The sequence below is a fragment of the Arachis ipaensis genome, chromosome B05, assembly GCF_000816755.2.
Source record: "Arachis ipaensis cultivar K30076 chromosome B05, Araip1.1, whole genome shotgun sequence".
In the NCBI taxonomy this organism is placed as follows: Eukaryota; Viridiplantae; Streptophyta; class Magnoliopsida; order Fabales; family Fabaceae; genus Arachis; species Arachis ipaensis.
In genome coordinates, this window is record NC_029789.2 from 69,398,532 (window position 1) to 69,418,581 (window position 20,050).

Consider the following 20,050-nt stretch of genomic DNA (forward strand, 5'->3'; position numbering starts at 1 on the left):
TAAGATGTATAAAATTATTAAAGCCACGAAAAAAAATGTACAAAATTATTATTAGAGCTTAGTAAAACTGTAAAAGAAATTGATTTCTTGATTATAATTGAAAAGAATATATATAGCATGTACGGTTATGTTACACGTATACGACAAAACGCATTTACAATACTCAGCACGTGAAAATTATATACTTCTCTTGATGTTATTGTTTCTTTTTCATCTTGTTGTTCTGTCGTTGCATCTTCTTTTTCTGCTAATCCTGCTTTTAATTATTGTTGTTTTTCGTTCGATTTCTTCATCATCGATCTCTTTTTCTTTCTCTCGACCAGCCTACTCTCTTTTATTTTTCATCTTTTAGTATTGATACAAAATAATTTTTACGAAAAACATGAAAACCGCTAAAATTTTAGTTAAATAATACAAAACTGTAACTTGAAAAATATAGAATTTTTTTTTGTTTATAATTATTTCTAATTTAAAATTAGACCAGCTTATGTACGTCAAATTCGCTTTACCGTGTCTGACCTCATAGGGTCCACCTGGTATGTAGAACCTTAACTGCATTTTACAAATAAGCTCATATATTTAAGTACGAGATCTTAACAACTCCTAGATAAAAGGGGAAGATAACTACCCGCTAGAATAGGAAGGGAGGTTACAAAAGTGGCCACAAGATCACTCATTCGATTGTGTAAATACCTCTTCCAACTCGAGTATTTTTCAACTTTAATCTACATAAAAACCTACCTAAAACTCTTGCTAATTTAAGCATTGGAATCCCTTGCAGGTATCACCCCATCCTCAAGATGTCGGATGATGGCACATCTTCCACAGAGACATCGGACTTAGCATCCAAAAGGAGTTTAAATCTCACATTTAGGTTCAATTTTCAAGTAACCATTGTAACATCCTATATTTTTAGAAATTTAAATATAAAATAAGATATAATTTATTTTACGAGTTTAAACTCTTTATTTTTAGGAATTGTTTTATTAAAAATAATTAAATGATTTATGAGATAAGTTTATTTTTATATTAATCAGGATTAGTATATAATTTTATTTTAATCGAATATTTTGCATAATAGAGATTAAAACTCAGTAATGGAATGTAATTTAAATAAAAAATAATTATTTGAACTCATTGGTACGTTGATAAACAAAATTATATATGTTTTTAAAGTAATTTTACAGTATTATATTTAAATTTCAAGTTACTTTTTTATCTCGAATATTTTGTAAAATTCATATATTACTCGTATTTATTTTATTCTAACCCTAGTCCTATGTTCATTGTTTTATACGTTATTATTTAACAATAATGCTCTGTATTTAAGTAATTTTCCTAACCAAGTCCAACTATGTTATTTTCTCTCACGTGTTGTGTCACCTTTTCTTTCATGCTTTCATAATAGACTTTTAATGTAAATCTCTTCAACATAAAGCTTCCTCTTCAACGTAAAGCTTCTTTGTTCTTCTCTGATTTCTCTTCAGATTTTCGTTCATTTTCGTTGTGTTTCTCCTCCGATTTCTTCTCTTTCTCTTCAAATTTTGATCTACATTTGAATAACATATTATTCTTTTGAATCGAATAGCGTATTATTCTTCTGAATCAAATAGCATTTTATCAAAACAATGAATGGTTCAAGCTCAAATCAGTTGAATGAGAGCGATTTAGATTATTCTTCAGAATCGAATCAACTGGACGAGGTTTGGATTGGTCTTCATTTTATCTGGTTTCATTCTTCAATAATTTTGAATTGAATAAAATGGAATGCTATTGAATAAAGTAATAAAACCAGTGTTCAATTTTTGGTTCATTTGGTATTACACAATGGTCTTATTTTGATAATATTTTCGGTTTATTCTAGAATGCAAGAATTTTTGAATTTAAATTTATATAATGGACACTTTTCGGTTTATCTGTTATTACACAATTGTCTTGTTATGATCTTATTTCGGTTCATTCTTTAACAATTTTAAATTGAATAGAATGGAGTGCAATTAAATATAGTGATAATGAATAATTTCGTCCTTCTTTACTAAAATCAATGTTGTTTATGAATTTGAATTTGGATAGAATGCAAGGGTTTCTGGTTTTATAGAATGCATATGTTTCGACTCATTGGTTATTACACAATGGTCTTGTTATGACAATATTTCGGTTCATTTTACAGTCCAATGTGTTGTCGATGAACAATTTATCCCAAAGGTCGAGATGACTTTCAAGACACTCGAAGAAGTTGAAAAGTTCTATAAAGATTATTCTAAACTTGCTGGTTTTTCTACGAAAATAAAAAATACCACTCAGAAGGGAGATGAAATTAAGAACGAACTAATTACATGTAGTAGAGAGGGGAAATAGAAATCCAAGCTTCAGCCAGAATAAACTGTCCAGCCAGGATTTATGTGCATATATTGAAGGACGTTGGTCTTTGGATTATGATACGTGGCCAGGAAGGCATTTTTGTCATTTTAGAGTTAATAGGCAGAATGGTAATCTCTTCATATTCAAAGATTTGAATACTCGAAAAATTGTACCATGTCGGCCTTGGACATTAAGAAGACCAAGAGTCCGTCTAAAAAATAGTGGTGTTGAAATGACGACAACTCATAAGGTCCATTGGGTTAAGGCAGGACAACAAGCCCAATAATCTTTTCAAATTTAATGGGAGGCATAATTTATTATTAATTTTTGAATTTTATAGGCATTTATTTTAATTTGTTTTGCTGTTAGAGTTTGTTGAAAGATTTGATTTACTTCTAATTTGCTTAATAGTATTTTTAGGAATTTTAAATTTAAATCAAGTTTGATCTAATATAATAAGATCAAATCTGATTTAAATTAATTATCATATCTTTAGGATTTTAAAATTTAAATCAAATCTAATCTAATCTATTAAGATCAAATTTGATTTAAATTAGTTATCTTATCTTTAAGAGATTTAAATTAAATTATCTTATTTTATCTTTTAGTTAGTTTGTTGGCAAAGGATTCGATAGTCCCAGAACGTTTGGACCATTAAATAGTCTCATAACAAAACATGTTTTTTAAGTTTTTTAATAACTGCTAAATAATCCTTATTTAATTTTAATTATAAATTAGTCTTTTATATATTATTTAATTATAAAATTTAATTTTTATTTTATAAATTATTTTTTATCATTCATCTATCATGTTTATTGAAAATAAAAAACTAAAACAATATAATTAGATCTTCCATTAATCGTAATAAATATTTTACAATCTTAATCGATTATAATTTTATCATTGATCCAATTACATACGTATTGGGTTGGAAAAATCGTTTTTGTTAAAATTTCAATCGATTGGATGCACAAACCAATCGATTGAAATTCAGGCTTCCCAAACTTCAATCGATTGGAATTGATACACAATCGATTGAATTTTGTAAGGCATGTGAGATTTTTCTTATTCAATCGATTGGTCATATTACCCAATCGATTAAAATCATCAAAGCAATATGGGTTTAGTTAATTCAATCGATTGGTTCTGTTACCCCTCTGTAAATTATTATTTTCGAAAACCCCATTTTTAAATTTAATTCCCCAAATACGAGTTTTTTTTATGCAAAGCAAGTTCGCCGCACTATAATTTTTATAGAGTTTGCCTAACCCCGACGAACTTCACTTCAAATTCTAAAAACAATGGCTAACTCAAGTTCTTAAACTTCACAATAGACAATGACAACCATTATCATCGTCTCCAGAGTACATAGGAGTACACAAGAATATTGGGAAAATAATAGTTTTTTTTTAATTTATAATGAGAAAAATCTGGTTAAATATGCCTTATTCCCATGTATCTGTGTATTTCTGAAAACGATGATAATGGTTGCCATTAATGTTGAAAAAGTCATGCTTGTTATCGGTGTATTTTTGTGTACTCCTATGTCGAGTGAAATTCGTCGCGGTTAGACAAACTCTATAAAAATTATAGAGTTCGGGAGGTCAGACGAACTCTATAAAAAAATATAGAGTGCGGCTAACTCACCCTAAATAAAAAAAAACCGTATTTGAAAAATGGAATTTTGGAAAATTATATTTTTTTAAATGATAAGTAAAAATGATTTTAGTGTTATAGGAAGTGTATTGGAATTTTTTTCATTGGTAAATTTTGAAGATGTTAGGTATATTTACGGACATTGAGATGGATGAATAATACTATGAGGACGATGACATTAACCAACAAGAAGAGTTAATATGTGACTTAGATATGATGGATAAATAATATGAATCTGAATAAGATTTTGGAGATGAATTTATTGAAGGAATAACAGAACCAATCGATTGAATTAACTAAACCAGATTGCTTTGATGATTTCAATCTATTGGTAATATAACCAATCGATTGAATAAGAAAAATCCCACATGCCTTGCAAAATTCAATCAATTGAAGTTTGGAAAGACTGAATTTCAATCGATTGGGTAATTTTAAAAAACCAACATTTTAGTCATCATTCAATCGATTGGGTAATATGACCAATCGATTGATTTTTGCGAAAACCATGCTGCCTTGCAATTTTCAATCGATTGTTTTGTGATAACCTGTAGTCTAATCGATTGAGTTATGGGAAACTTGAAATTCAATCGATTGATTTTCAAAGAAACACGATCTCAGGACGAACGTCACAGATTAAATATAAACTTTTAATCGATTGGAATGGCCAAAAAGTTTATTACGATCAATGGAAGATCTAATTCATTATTGTTTTTTATTTTGATTGTTAATAAACATAATAGATGAATGATAAAATAATAATTTATAAAATAAAAAATATTTTTTATAATTAAATAAAATATATGGGGTTAATTTGTAATTAAAATTAGAAAAGGACTATTTAGCAATTGTTAAAAAAACTTAAAAACATGTTTTGTTATGAGACCATTTAATAGTCCAAACGTTCTGGACCATCGAATTCAGTGCCTAGTTTGTTAGAGGCCTATTTAAACACCTTTGGTGAGACAATTTACACAATTTTTGATGAATAAAATTTTCTTAGTGCTTTATGCACATTTTTTAAGTGTGATTAAGTGAGGTGAGTGATTTTCTTCGCTTGTTGCATGAAGAAGATCGAAGGATCCAACATTATGGTGATTCAGGTGGTTTCTTCAACTTCATCCCTCTGATCTAGGTTGTTAAAGACAGGTTCTTTGAAGACCTAATAGGAAATTCCTTCCGGTGACCTAGGTTGCTAAGAACAGGTTTCTTACAGGTCTAGTAGGAAAACCTTTATCTATCCTTTTATATTTCCGCCGCATCTTTTCTATTGCGTCTTTTCTCCATCCTTTTTCTTATCCTTTTATCCTTCGTACTAATCTCTTATCATCTGATATCAGTTATATGTCGTAGGTAAATTCTTATTTATCTACACGTTCCATGGGTCTTGTTTAGTCCCTTTGTTTTTTTTTCTTTAATTTTTGCAAATTCACTTTAGAGTCCACAAAAAAAAAAAAAGAAAAAGTTTGCAAAAAAAAATGATTGAGTATTACGATAGTGATGACGAAGAAATTTCATATGTGAAAAAGGGTTCTTGGTTGCAAATCCTTGCATTTAAAAGGAGAAATGATCCTGAAGCTTATTTCAGATGGGAAAGGAAGGTAGAGTCGATTTTTGCAAATTGCATCCTTTCAGAGGAAAAGAAGGTTCGACTGGTACAAGCCAATTTTTCTGATGATGCCTGTATATGGTGGATTGAATTAGAAAGATCTAGAAGACGATATGGAAAGAGCCCAATTTGCAGTTGGAAAAATATGAAGAAAATTATGAGGAGCCAGTTTGTGCCATCATCATACCACATGAGGAATCGAGTTGTGCCATCATTATACCACAATGAATTTTTTAGAAAATTTTGTAAGTTACAATAAGATTCATAATCAGTGATGGAGTACCACAAGGAGTTTCTATATTTGATGGAAAGGCTAATATTAAAAGGAGTTTCGAGGTTCTTATGGAATGATTTTTGTTTGGATTATGCGAAGAACTTGCAGATAAAGTACAACGTTACCGTTATGCGACCATGGAGGATTTGGTCAAGTTGACCATTAACATGGAGCATATGCAACAATTTATAGCAATTTGGAATTCCAAAGGAGCAAAATTTGAGGATCAGACACAAGTCAAAGTTTCTGATTTCAAGAAGAATATTATAGATTGATATAAGAGGAGGATTTCTTCTACGCCTATCTTTAATTCTTCTTCAAAGCCAGATATGGAAGAATTTGTTGAGTATGCTGTAGATGGAGATGTGTCCTTGGAAGATTTAAAAGTGCATAATTTCTCAACTGGGTCCTTGGGATGTGAGCAATTTGAAAAATATGAGAGAAAAGAAACTAAGAAAGAGAGTGAGTGTTTGAGTGAAAAGAATCCATGTTTGATTGAAAGCAAGAGTTTTGAGAGAAAAGAGGAGAATAGTGAGCGAGAGGAGTCACGAGTAAAAAAGAAACTCAGACCAATAAACACAATTGTGAGAGAGATCTAGAAAGTTTTAGCTTAGACAAGAGTCCGTTAGTATCATTGAATTCCACGGAGTCCTTAGTTTTTCATACATCTAACCATGAAATTCCTAGTATTTTTATATCAATTTTTCTAGGCTTTGTAGATTCACTGGTCAATTATGGAGGCATTAATATGGATGAAAAGGAAGAAAGACAAATTGCACACTTTGGACAACATGGTGAAACTATGGTTGGAAAAATTGAACATGCACATATGAGGGGACATAGCCACAATTCAGTGGGTAGAGAAGAGCCATCAAACTATAGTATTTGAATATGGGGATTGGGTTTGGATTCCTTGGAGGGAAGAGGATGATATGTGGTCAGGAGGACATTTTCGTCATTTTAGAACTAAGGGGCAGAATGGTAATCTCGTCAAGTTCAAATATTTGAATACTAGAAGAATTATACCATACCGGTCTTGGACATCAAGAAGGCCAAGAGTCCGTCTCAAAAACAGTGGTGCTGAAATGGCGACAACTCATAAGGCCCATTGGGATAAGGTAGGACAACAAGAAGCCCAATAATGCTTTTCAAATTCAATGGAAGGCATAATTTATTATTAATTTTTGAATTTTTTAGGCATTTATTTTAATTGGTTTTGCAGTTAGAGTTTGTTAAAAGATTTGATTTACTTCTGATTTGCTTAGTAGTAATTTTAGGAATTTTAAATTTAAATTAAATCTGATCTAATCTAATAAGATCAAATCTGATTTAAATTAATTATCATATCTTTAGGATTTTAAAATTTAAATCAAATCTGATCTAATCCAATAAGATCAAATCTGATTCAAATTAGATATATTATCTTTAGGAGATTTAAATTAAGTTATCTTATCTTATTTTTTAGTTAGTTTGTTTTAGAGGTCTATTTAAACACCTTTGCTGAGACAATTTACACAATTTTTGATGAATAAAATTCTTAGTGTTTTATGCACGTTTTTTAGTGTGATTAAGTGAAGTGAGTGATTTGCTTTACTTGTTGCATGAAGAAGATTGAAGGATCCAACACTATGATTATTCTGCGTGGTGGTTTCTTCAACTTCATCCCTCTGATCTAAGTTGTCAAGGATAGATTTTTTGAAGGTCTAGTAGGGAATCTCTTCTGATGACTTAGGTTGCTAAGAATAGGTTTCTTAGAGGTCTAGTAGAAAAACCTTTATCTATCCTTTTACGTTTTCGCCACGTCTTTTCTGTTGCGTCTTTTCTCCATCCTTTTTCTTATCCCTTTATTCTTCGTACTAATCTTTTATCATAATATTTCTAAAGTTATTCTAAATCATTTACATCCTTGCTGTCCAGATCGAGCAGAGATGCTTAAACAACACAAGGAGCTTAGCATGTTTGTGTGTCGTACCATTGAAAATAATGAGGAAGCTAGAATCAGAACGGGTAAAATATATCAGTCATTTGTAGTAGTAGTGGGTGGTCATCGTGAACTAAGTTTTTTTAAAAAAGATATGAGAAATTATATTACAATGGAAGTACGAAATATTTCCGAACAAGATGATGCCAAAGAATTCGGGAAGTACTTATTAAAAATGAAAGAGAAGAATCAAAATTTCTTTTTTGAGCTTAACCATGAAGTTGATCACTCTATCAAAAATCTATTTTAGGATGACGCAAGAAGCAGGGCTACGTATGAGTATTTTGGAGAAGTTATTTCATTTGATATGACTTACAACACAAACAAGTATTCGATTCATTATGATATAATATTCGGTTCATACACATAACCAGTTTTGGTTCATAATCGTTGGTGTCCATTTGCAGGTACAATATGGTTTTTGGCTCTTTTGTGGGTGTGAATCCATGGTCAGTCGACACTTCTTGGATGTGCTTTGATGAAAAATGAGGATATTCAGTCATTCAAATGGTTATTTGAATGTTGACTTCATTGGATGGGAGGAAAGGCACCAAAAGGGATTCTTACCGATCAATGCACATCGATGCAAAGGGCTATTGAGAGCTTTATGCCAACAACAATTCACTAGTGGTGCATTTGGCATATTAAGAAGAAGATCCCAAGTAAATTAAATGGCTACAAGCGACACGAAGAAATCGAACAAGAGATGAGTCATGTTGTTTGGAACTCGTTTACAAAAGATGCATGTGATAGGAATTGGAATGATTTTGTCATGAAGTATGGTGTTTGAGGTTATAAGTAGCTTTCAGGTAACCAAGGTTTCATTTGAATTAATTGATGTTATTTTTTCGGTGAAAATGGGTATAAGTTTCAGTTCATTTTGTGTCTGATTTCGGTTTATTTGTAGAGCTATTTGAAGATTGTTATTTATGGATTCCAGTTTATCTTAATTATCACTTTTAGATTGGGATAAGAAGCACACAAAGAAGCGAGAGAATGCATGCTTTTTTAATGAGTTTATTACATGCAATAGCTCCTTGATTCAATTTGTAAAGTAATATAATAATTGAATAGGAAGCAGAGAGCAAAGAGAGAGAGAGAATTTAATGCTGCAGATTTTCATACTGTCATACCGTGTGTAACAAAATCATCAATAGAGGCTCAATTTCAGAATGTGTATACTTGATGAGCGGATAATTTATACGCTTTTTGGCATTATTTTTACATAGTTTTTAATATGTTTTAGTTACTTTTTATTATATTTTTATTAGTTTTTATGCAAAAATCACATTTCTAGACTTTACTATGAGTTTGTGTATTTTTCTGTAATTTCAGGTATTTTCTAGCTGAAATTGAGGGACCTAAGCAAAAAATCTGATTCAGAGGCTGAGAAAGGACTGCAGATGCTGTTGGATTCTGACCCTCCTGCACTCGAAGTGGATTTTCTGGAGCTACAGAAGCCCAATTGGCGCGCTCTCAATTGCGTTGGAAAGTAGACATCTTGGATCTGTGGACCCCACAGGATCCCCACCAACCCCAACTCACTCTCTCTCCTTTTCACACCTTTCCATAACACTCTTCCCCAAAATAACCTCCACTAATCACCTCCATTTCTCCTCCAAAACCATCATATAACCCATCTACCCCCACCAATTCAAATTCAAACCATCTCCTTTCCAAAACCAACCCCTATTACAAGAATTCCCTCTCCATTCCACTCCTATACAAGCCCCTCATCACTCCTTCATTTTCACACATCATAACCACCTAAAACCCCCTTGGTTGAACCATTCACACACCTCCATCTCCTCCATCTCTTCTTCCTCTAATCTTTTCTTTCTTCTTTTACTCGAGGATGAGCAAACCTTTTAAGTTTGGTGTGGAAAAAAGCTCTGCTTTTTGTTTTTCCATAACCATTAATGGAACCTAAGGCCGGAAAAACCTCTAGGAAGAGGAAAGGGAAGGCAGTTGCTTCCAACTCCGAGTCATGGGAGATGGAGAGATTCATCTCAAAAGCCCATCACTAGAAAGAGGATGGAGCAAACAAGAGAGCCCACTCATTGACCTCAACAAGAGCATGAGGAAATTCCTCATCAAGAAATCCTTGAGATGCCTCAAGGGATACACTTTCCTCCACAAAGCTATTGGGAGCAACTCAACACCTCTTTAGGAGATTTGAATTCCAACATGGAGCAACTAAGGATGGAGCACCAAGAGTACTCCATTATCCTCCATGAAATCAGAGAGGACTAAAGAGCCATGAGGGAAGAGCAACAAGGGCAAGGAAGAGATATTGAGGAGCTCAAGCACTCCATATAGGATCTTCAAGAGGAAGAACTAGCCGCCATCACTAAGGTGGACCCGTTCTTTAATTTCCTTGTTCTTATTTTTCTGTTTTTTGGTTTTTATGCTTTATGTTTTGACTATGTTTGTGTCTTCATTACATGATCATTAGTGTTTAGTGTCTATGTCTTAAAGCTATGAATGTTCCATGAATCTTTCACCTTTCTTAAATGAAAAATGTTTTTATTTGCAAAAGAACAAGAAGTGCATAATTTCGAAATTTATCTTGAAATTAGTTTAACTATTTTGATGTGGTGGCAATACTTCTTGCTTTCTGAATGTATGCTTAAACAGTGCATGTTTGAAATTGGAATTAAGAAAAGTTAACTCTTGAAAGAATAATGAAAAAGGATACATGTTATTGGTGATCTGAAAAATCATAAAACTGATTCTTGAAGTAAGAAAAAGCAGTGAAAAGCAAAAGCTTGCGAAAGAAAATGCGAAAAAAAAAAGAAAAAGCAAGCAGAAAAAGCCAATAGCTCTTTAAACTAAAAGGCAAGAGCAAAAAGCCAGTAACCCTTTAAACTAAAAGACAAGGGTAAAGAAGATCCAAGGCTTTGAGCATCAGTGGATAGGAGGGCTCAAAAGGAATAAAATCCTGGCCTAAGCGGCCAAATCAACTTGTCCCTAACTATGTGCTTGTGTCATGAAGGTCCAAGTGAAAAGCTTGAGACTGAGTGGTAAAAGTCGTGATCCCAAGCAAAAGAGTGTGCTTAAGAACTCTTGGCACCTCTAACTGGGGACTCTAGCAAAGCTAAGTCACAATCTGAAAAGGTTCACCCAGTTATGTGTCCGTGGCATTTATGTATCCGGTGGTAATACAGGAAAACAAAATGCTTAGGGTCACGGCCAAGGCTCATAAAGTAGCTGTGTTCAAGAATAAAAAAGAACTTAACTAGGAAAATCAATAACATTATCTATATTTCTAAGTTTTTAAAGAGGCCAACAATTCTGAACTCCAATGGATAGAGAGATGCCAAATCTATTCAGAGGCAAAAGGCTACTAGTCCCGCTCATCTAATTAAAACTAATCTTCATTGATATTTTTGAAATTTATTGTATTTTCTCTTCTTTTTATCTTATTTTGTTTTTGGTTGCTTGGGGACAAGCAACAATTTAAGTTTGGTGTTGTGATGAGCGGATAATTTATACGCTTTTTGGCATTATTTTTACATAGTTTTTAATATGTTTTAGTTACTTTTTATTATATTTTTATTAGTTTTTATGAAAAAATCACATTTCTAGACTTTACTATGAGTTTGTGTGTTTTTCCGTAATTTCAGGTATTTTCTGGCTGAAATTGAGGGACCTGAGCAAAAAATTTGATTCAGAGGCTGAGAAAGGATTGCAGATGCTGTTGGATTCTGACCCTCCTGCACTCGAAGTAGATTTTCTAGAGCTACAAAAGCTAAATTGTCGTGCTCTTAATTGCGTTGGAAAGTAGACATCTTGGGATTTCCAGAAATATATAATATTCCATACTTTGTCTGAGATTTGATGGCCCAAACTGGCGTTCAACGCCAGCCAGAGACCCTTTTCTGGCGTAAAATGCCAGAACTGGCACCAGAACTGGAGTTAAATGCCCAAACTGGCACCCAAGCTGGTGTTTAACTTCAAGAATGGCCTATGCATGTGAAAGCTTCAAAGCTCAGCCCAAACACTCACCAAGTGGGCCCCAGAAGTGGATTTCTACACTATCTGCACTTAGTTACTCATTTTCTGTAAACCTAAGTTACTAGTTTAGTATAAAAACTACTTTTAGAGATTCATTTTGCAACTTATGACATTTTTTACATCTCACATTGTATCTTCTACGGCATGAGTCTCTAAACCCTATGGTGGGTGATGTGTGGAAAACGATCCAACACAAAACTCACCGCCAAGTGTACCAGGTCGCATCAAGTAATAATAACTCACGTGAGTGAGGTCAATCCCACAGGGATTGAAGGATTGAGCAATTTTAGTTTAGTGGTTGATTTAGTCAAGTGATCAAGAGTTGATTTGAGTGATTTGTATTTGACAGAAGCTAAATTGCATGAATTGTAAAAGGAGAGGGGTAATTGACTGTAAATTAAAGGACAAAGAAAGTAAAGAAACTAAATCTTAAAGTGCAAGTAACATAAATTGCGGAAACTTAGATTGCAAGAAATGTAAATGACTGAAACTTAAAGTGCAAGAAATGTAAATTGCTTGAATTATAAAAGGAATTGGGAACGGGAATTGCAAGAATTAAACAAAGGAAAGTAACTTGCGATAAGCAGAAGAGTAAAAGATGGATTGAGTTGAAGTAGATCTCAAACAGAAACTATAAATTGGCTTGAAGAAGCCTTAGCAGATGAACAGAAAGGAAATTCCAAATCTCAGGGGTCCAGAGACTAGAAAACTAAGTCTAGATCTCACTACCTTCCTTGATCCAATTCAGAAAGCAATTGCAAACAAATTAAAGATCAAAACAGTAAGGAAAGTAAATTCAAATTTCAATTCCTCAAATGGTGCAGTGAAAGAAACAAAAAGATCTCAAGGTGAGATTGAGACAGAATTTCCTCAATTCTCAACACCCAATACTTAAGTAAAGCTTTGCAGAAAATGAAAACAGAAAACCCAGAGAGGAAAAGAATTCAATTCTCCTCCAAGATCCCAGAATCAAAGTTACAGAAAAAAAAATTCTAAAAGAGGCAAAAGTTCAAAAGTAAAAGTTGCCGTCTATTCTAAATCAAACTAACTTCTATTTATACACTTCCTTCTATTGATCATTAAGCCTTGAATTTGGGCCTTGGCCTTGATGAAATTGGGTTGAAGATAGCCTCAGTTGATTGCTCTTGGACTTTAGAAGAAATCTGTTTGCAATTTGGACTTTGGAGTATTTACGTTTGAGTGTTAAAAGTTATGTAGAACGGTGCTTTTCTGTCACTCACATTTAAGTTCACGTTTGAGGTCAGACGTGAGCTCAAACGTGCTCCCTCCAAGACCATTTTGCAGCCAACGTTTGATCTCAAGTTTGAGGCAAACGTTGGCGCAAACGTTAAGCCCCCTGATTGTGTAATTGTGCCAACGTTTGACCTCAAGTTTGAGGCAAACGTTGGCACAAACTTTAAGTCCCCCTGGTGTATTTGTGAGCCAATGTTTGACCTTAAGTTTAAGGAAAACATTGGCGCAAACGTTGCTTCCTCCAGGATTAGTTTTTGAGCCAACGTTTGACCTCAAGTTTGAGGCAAACGTTGACATAAACTTTGGCTTCTCCAGGGCTTGTTGTTGAACCAACGTTTGACCTCAAGTTTGAGGCCAACGTTGGCGCAAGCTTTGACTTCTCCAGGGTATATTTTTGAACCAACGTTTGACCTCAAGTTTGAGGCAAATGTGGCACAAACTTGAGCTCTTCCCAGGGTGGTTTTGCTGCATTCATTTCCATTGCTGCCATCCCCTTTCTTCAACCTTCCTCCAAGCCTTTTGGTCACTTGTCATCAATCAACAAATGCATCAAAGCTATGCTAAAATCATGAGACTTCTTCTCATCCTTGACATGTAAGCAATTATAGCACAAAATCTCATGAAAATGCATCAATTTTTTCATGGTTGATTGAATCCAAATACACATGAATTCCTACCCAAATGGCTTACTTGTAACTCAAGAAACTGTATAAAACCTATTAAAAACAAAGGAAAAAGACTAGTAAAACTAGGCTAAGATGCCTTGGCATCACAATACCAAACTTAAATCTTGCTTGTCCCCAAGCAAGCATCAAACATAAGAGAAAATGATATGAAACAGAAAAGTATGTATATCCTTATTGAGCATATAGTTGAATTCAGTCCATGGGATTTTTATGTAGACAATGGTGGTTCATTTATTGTTTGCTGTTACATAAGAGATGTTTCCTTAAAGGTTTACTAAGTTTGCTGCTATAAGGCTTTACTTTGGCTTGTTCCCTTGCTAACTTTTCCTTCTTTGTTTTGCTCAGAGAGCTTATTATTCTTTGAAGGCTTGGTGGCAAATGTTGCAGCTGCCTTTGGCTTAATTTTGCTCAACATTCCTTCACCACAGACACATGGCTCACCCTTTTCTTCCTAGGATCATTGATGCCCAGCATCTCTTTGGATAACTAAGTGTTTTGTAGCTAGGTTGCTCTTTATTGTGGACTTTCAGTTGGCAATCCCAAATCAGTTGATCTAAGTGGCCAAGTTTTGAAATACTCCTCAGAACTTACTTGTCCAAGCATATCCTAATACAAAAACACCACAGGCATGTGTCCTAGGGTCTAAGCTATTGGTGCCTAGCCTTATTGTTTATTTTCTTTGCCACTTTTGGCTTTTTCTCTTCCTTTTTCTTTTTGTTATTTCATTCTCAAGGGATCCTAAATGGTACAAGCCTTCATAACAACAAACCAGTTCACACTTCAAAGAACATATCATTATGCAGTATTTATTTTATGAACCATACATTAAATCAACAAATACCACCACTAACTTTCATTCTTACTTATGCAACATTGGATATTTACTTCCTAGTTCAAGCATTTCTCTTTTATTCAGGCGCATGGGAATTAAAACAAAATTCAAGGTGATGAAGGATGACACTTATTATGTAGATCAGCATTCTTGACAAACAATTTCATTTGCAACCAAAAGAACACTTCAGCAGGTCATATAAGAATTCCCAAAATTAAAACATCTCTCAACAATCAAGGATCAAGTGTAAATACAACCTGTTGGGTTGTAGCTTTTCATTCTTCCTTCTGTTGTGTCTCTTTTGGGTCCTACTATAGATTGTTTCCAAATGTTGGCCATTTTCCTATATGAGTCTCAAAAGTTGCTTGCTTCTCAAGCCCTTAAGGCAGCTGGTTAGTATGCAAAGATTATTTATGGGCTTTTGAACTTACTTTGGTGTGTGAACACCAAACTTAGTCCCTTGCCACTACTTTTCTGATGTAATAAGTTAACTAATCATGAACTCTCTTGGCCTTGCTAAAGGTTATGGAACTAAAAACTAGAAAACAACAGACTGGTTATCTAGTTTATCTAATTGCTTGAAGCTAGCATTATGCATAAGGTGAAAATGTGTTGTATGATGAGGTTTTTGGTGGAACACCAAACTTAGAATCCTTCATTCTCCTTTGGATTATTTTGGTGTGCAACACCAAACTTAGCTTCTTGCAATATAGATAAAACTAATTAACCTTTTTATTAAAATAGCTATGAAAAGAAAACTACCTCAGGTTGGGTTGCCTCCCAACAAGCGCTTCTTTATTATCACTAGCTTGACATCTTTCATTCTTTGGTCAATTTAAGTTCTGAACCTCCTTTTCCTTGTTCCATTGACCTCCTAAATATGGCTTGGCTCTGTGCCCATTTGCTGTGAACTGACTTTTTGTTGATTCATCTAACAGTTCAAGGCTTCCATAAGGAAAAACCTTTGTTACCAAGTAAGGGCCAGTCTATTTGGATTTGAGCTTGCCAGGGAAGATTTTGAGCCTGGAGTTATACAGGAGTACTTGCTATCCTGGTTTGAACTCCTTCCTTAAGATCTTCTTGTCATGCCACCTCTTGGCCTTTTCCTTGTATATCTTGGCATTGTCATAAGCTTCTAGCCTAAACTCAGCCAACTCATTCAGTTGTAGCAGGCTCTTCTCCCCTGCTGCTTGAGAATCAAGGTTGAGAAGTTTAGTGGCCCAAAAGCTTTATGTTCAAGCTCTACAGGGAGGTGACAAGATTTTCCATATAACAGCTGAAAAGGTGACTTCCCAATAGGGGTCTTGAATGCTGTCTTGTATGCCCAAAGTGCAACCTCTAATTTTCTGGCCCAATCTTTCTTGGTTGCTCCCACAGTATTCTCTAAGATCCTCTTCAATTCTCTATTTGCAAGCTCAGCTTGGCCATTGGTTTGAGGATGGTACGGTGTAGCCACTTTATGAATCACTCCATATTTGTGAAGGAGTTTCTCCATCTGCTTGTTACAAAAATGTCCACCACCATCACTAACAAGACCCTTGGGTACCCCATATCTAGTAAAAATGTGCTTCTTAAGGAATTGAAGGACAATCTGTGCATCACAGGTGATTGTGGCTATGGCTTCCACCCACTTCGAAACATATTCCACTGCTACCAAGATGTATCTGAAAGAGTAAGAAGGGGAAAAGGGTCCCATGAAATCTATGCCCCAAAGATCAAATAGCTCCACTTCCAGAATGAAATTTTGAGGCATCTCATTCCTTCTTGTCCACCCTCCAGCTCTTTGGCATTTATTGCACTGGTGAACAAATTCTCTGGCATCCTTGAAGATAGTTGGCCAATAAAAGCCGCTTTGCAGTATCTTTGCAGCTGGTTCTTTCTGGTCCAAAGTGTCCACCATAGGCTGAACCATGGCAATGCCACAATATATCTCTCATTTCGTTTTCAGGGACACACCTCCTAATTACTCCATCAGAGCATCTCTTGAATAAGAAAGGTTCGTCCCACAAGAACCTTCTTGCTTCATTAATTAGCTTCTTCACCTGTTGCTTAGAGAATTCTTGAGATATCTTCCTTCCCACTTTGTAGTTTGCTATGTCGGCAAACCAAGGTGCTTGCTGAACTTGAAAAAGGTGCTCATCAGGGAAATTCTCATTTACTTGCTGTGGTCTATCCTAGTCGGCTTCTTGTGGCACTCTTGATAAATGATTTGCTACTTGATTCTCACTCCCCTTTCTATCTCTTACTTCAATATCAAACTCTTGTAGCAACAGCACCCACCTAATAAGCCTTGGTTTTGAATCCTGTTTGGATATTAAATACTTGAGAGCAGCATGGTCAGTATATACTATAACCTTTGAACCAATCAAGTATTGTCTAAACTTATCAAATGCATATACAATTTCCAAAAGCTCTTTCTCAATGGTGGTATAATTTTTCTGTGTTTCATTTAACACTTTGCTGGCATAATATATGACATGGTGCAGCTTGTCTTTCTTTTGTCCCAATACAGAACCAATAGCAAGGTCACTTGCATCACACATAAGTTCAAAAGGTAGTTTCCAATCAGGGGGTGTGATAATTGGTGCTGTAATGAGTTTTCCCTTTAAGGTTTCAAAGGCATGTTTGCAAATGTCATCAAAGATGAAAGGGCTGTCAAGCATTAGAAAATTGCTCAATGGTTTTGCTATTTTTGAAAAATCTTTGATGAACCTCCTGTAAAAGCCAGCATGCCCAAGAAAGCTCCTTACTGCTTTCACATTAACAGGTATAGGAAGTTTTTCAATAATTTCTATTTTAGCTTTATCAACTTTTATACCTTTGCATGACACTTTATGCCCAAGAACTATCCCTTCAGGAACCATAAAATGGCATTTCTCCCAATTTAATACCAGGTTGGTTTCTTGGCATCTTTTTAAAATAAGAGTTAAATGATGCAGACAAGTGTTAAATGAATTGCCAAAGACAGAAAAATCATCCATGAAGACTTCTAAAAAATTTTCCACTATATCAGAGAAAATGGAAAGCATACACCTTTGAAAGGTGGCTGGGGCATTGCATAGCCCAAAAGGCATCCTCTTGTAGGCGAAAACTCCAAATGGACATGTGAAGGAAGTTTTCTCTTGATCTTTGGGGTCCACCACTATTTGATTGTACCTAGAGTATCCATCTAGGAAGCAGTAATAAGCATGGCCTGTCAATCTCTCCAACATTTGATCAATGAAGGGTAGAGGGAAATGATCTTTTCTTGTAGCATCGTTCAATCTCCTGTAGTCTATGCACATTCTCCACCCACTCACTGTCCTAGTGGGGATTAACTCATTCTTCTCATTGGTGATGACTGTCATTCCTCCCTTTTTCGGTACAACTTGAACTGAGCTCACCCATGAGCTGTCAGAGTTTGGAAAGATTATCCCAGCATTCCATAGCTTTATGACTTCTTTTTGAACTACCTCCTTCATGGCTGGGTTGAGCCTTCTTTGGGGTTGAACTACATGTTTTGATTCTTCTTCCAACAGGATTTTGTGCATACAAATGGCTGGGCTAATGCCTTTGATGTCTTCAATTGTCCAGCCCAAAACTGTTTTGTGAGCTTTTAAAACTTCAATCAACCTTGCTTCTTCTTCCACATTCAGGGAGGAGTTAATGATGACTGGTAAGGTCTCTTCTTCTCCAAGGAATACGTATTTGAGGTGAGGGGGAAAGGGCTTCAACTCCTGTCTTGGCTTCTCCTTCTCCTTATCTTCAATGGAGACTTCTACCACTTCTTCTTCCTGTTGCTCTTGACAGGTGGTCTCTAACATTTCCTCTACCAGACTTTCTATCATATCCACCTTCATGTAGTTCTTTTGTTTAGGGGGGTGTTGCATTGATTTAAAGACATTAATGACCATTTGCTCGTTGTGCACCCTGAAGATCATTTCTCCCTTCTCTACTTCAATAATGGCTCTGGCAGTGGCTAAAAATGGCCTCCCCAGGATGATTGAATTGTTTCCTTCCTCTTCTATATCCAAAATCACAAATTCTGCAGGGAAGATAAACTCCCCCACCTTTACTAAGAGATTTTCTACAATTCCATTGGGTGTCTTGATTGATCTATCAGCCATTACCAACGACATCCTGGTGGGTTTTAGTTCTTCTATTGCAAGCTTCCTCATCATGAAGAGGGGCATTAAGTTGATACTAGCATCAAGGCCACAGGGAGCTTTGTCTAAGGTCATCTTACCTATGGTACATGAAACTACGAAACTCCCTGGATCTTTGAGCTTTGGTGGGATACCCCCTTGAATCACGGCACTACATTCTTCAGTGAGAAGCACTGTTTCTTTCTCTTGCCAACTTCTCTTCTTATTGATGAGATCTTTCAGAAATTTTTCATATAGAGACATTTGCTCTAATGCCTCAGCCAAAGGGATGTTTATCTCCATCTTCTTGAAAACCTCAAGAAATTTGTGGAAGTGTTGATCCTTTGTCTCTTTGTTGAACCTTTGGGGATATGGCAATGAGGGTGTGAAATTCACTCCCTGCCTGTGATCTTTGGTTGATTCCTCCATTGCTTCTCTTGAATTGTATGGCTGGTTGTCCTTCTCTTTGAGCTTCTCTGGGACATTTTTGCTTGTTGTCATGTCCTTGTTGCTAGCTTCCTCTTTTTCTGTTGTTTCTTTGTTGTCCACCAATGTCTTTCCACTCCTTAGCTGTATAGCTTTGCACTCCTCTTTTGGATTAGGAATGGTGTTGCTTGGTAGTGAGCTTGATGGTCTCTCAATAGCAATTTGCTTGGAAAGCTGTCCAATCTGCCTCTCCATATTCTTCATGGAAGCTTTCTGGTTCTTTATTGTCATCTCTTGGTGCTTCATCATTTTCTCCATTAAGAGCTCCAAATTGGTGATCCTCTGAGAGTCTTGTGAGATTGGTTGGTTGTGGGGTGTTGAGGGTTGATGGTAAGTGTTTTGGTTGGTGGTTTGATTATTGGATGGATGATGGTTAGAGTTGGGGTAAGTGTTTTGGGGTTTTCTGTATGTATTTTGGTTGTTATTCTACTGGTTGTTGTGATTTGTGTTTTTCCAACTGTTTTGGTTTGAATTCCTTTGCCATGGCTATTGGGTCTGAATGTGATTGTCTCCCCATTTGAGGTTGGGGTGGTTCTTCCAGGATGGGTTATAAGTGTCACCATAAACCTCATTGTGTCCAGAGCCTTGATTATGCATGTAATTCACTTGTTCTTGCTGTTAATCTTCACAAGCTTCTTCACCTTGCCCCCATGTGGTTGATGGCTGACTTGTATTTACTGCTGCAACTTAGAGGCTATCAATCCTCTTGGCCATTTGCTCAAATTGTTGATGAATCTGCTACTGTATCATTTTGTTTTGAGCTAGGATTGAGT

At 35.2% G+C, this 20,050-nt stretch overlaps 1 protein-coding gene and 1 pseudogene across 1 annotated transcript in view; one reads left to right on the top strand and one right to left on the bottom strand.

The window, feature by feature from the left end:
• LOC107643673 overlaps positions 1-139 on the top strand; it is a gene marked incomplete in the record, with an annotated part of 4,034 nt that extends 3,895 nt beyond the window's left edge. The window contains 1 exon segment of the mRNA XM_016347391.2: positions 1-139.
• On the bottom strand, positions 15,654-18,506 carry LOC110272035 (annotated as a pseudogene).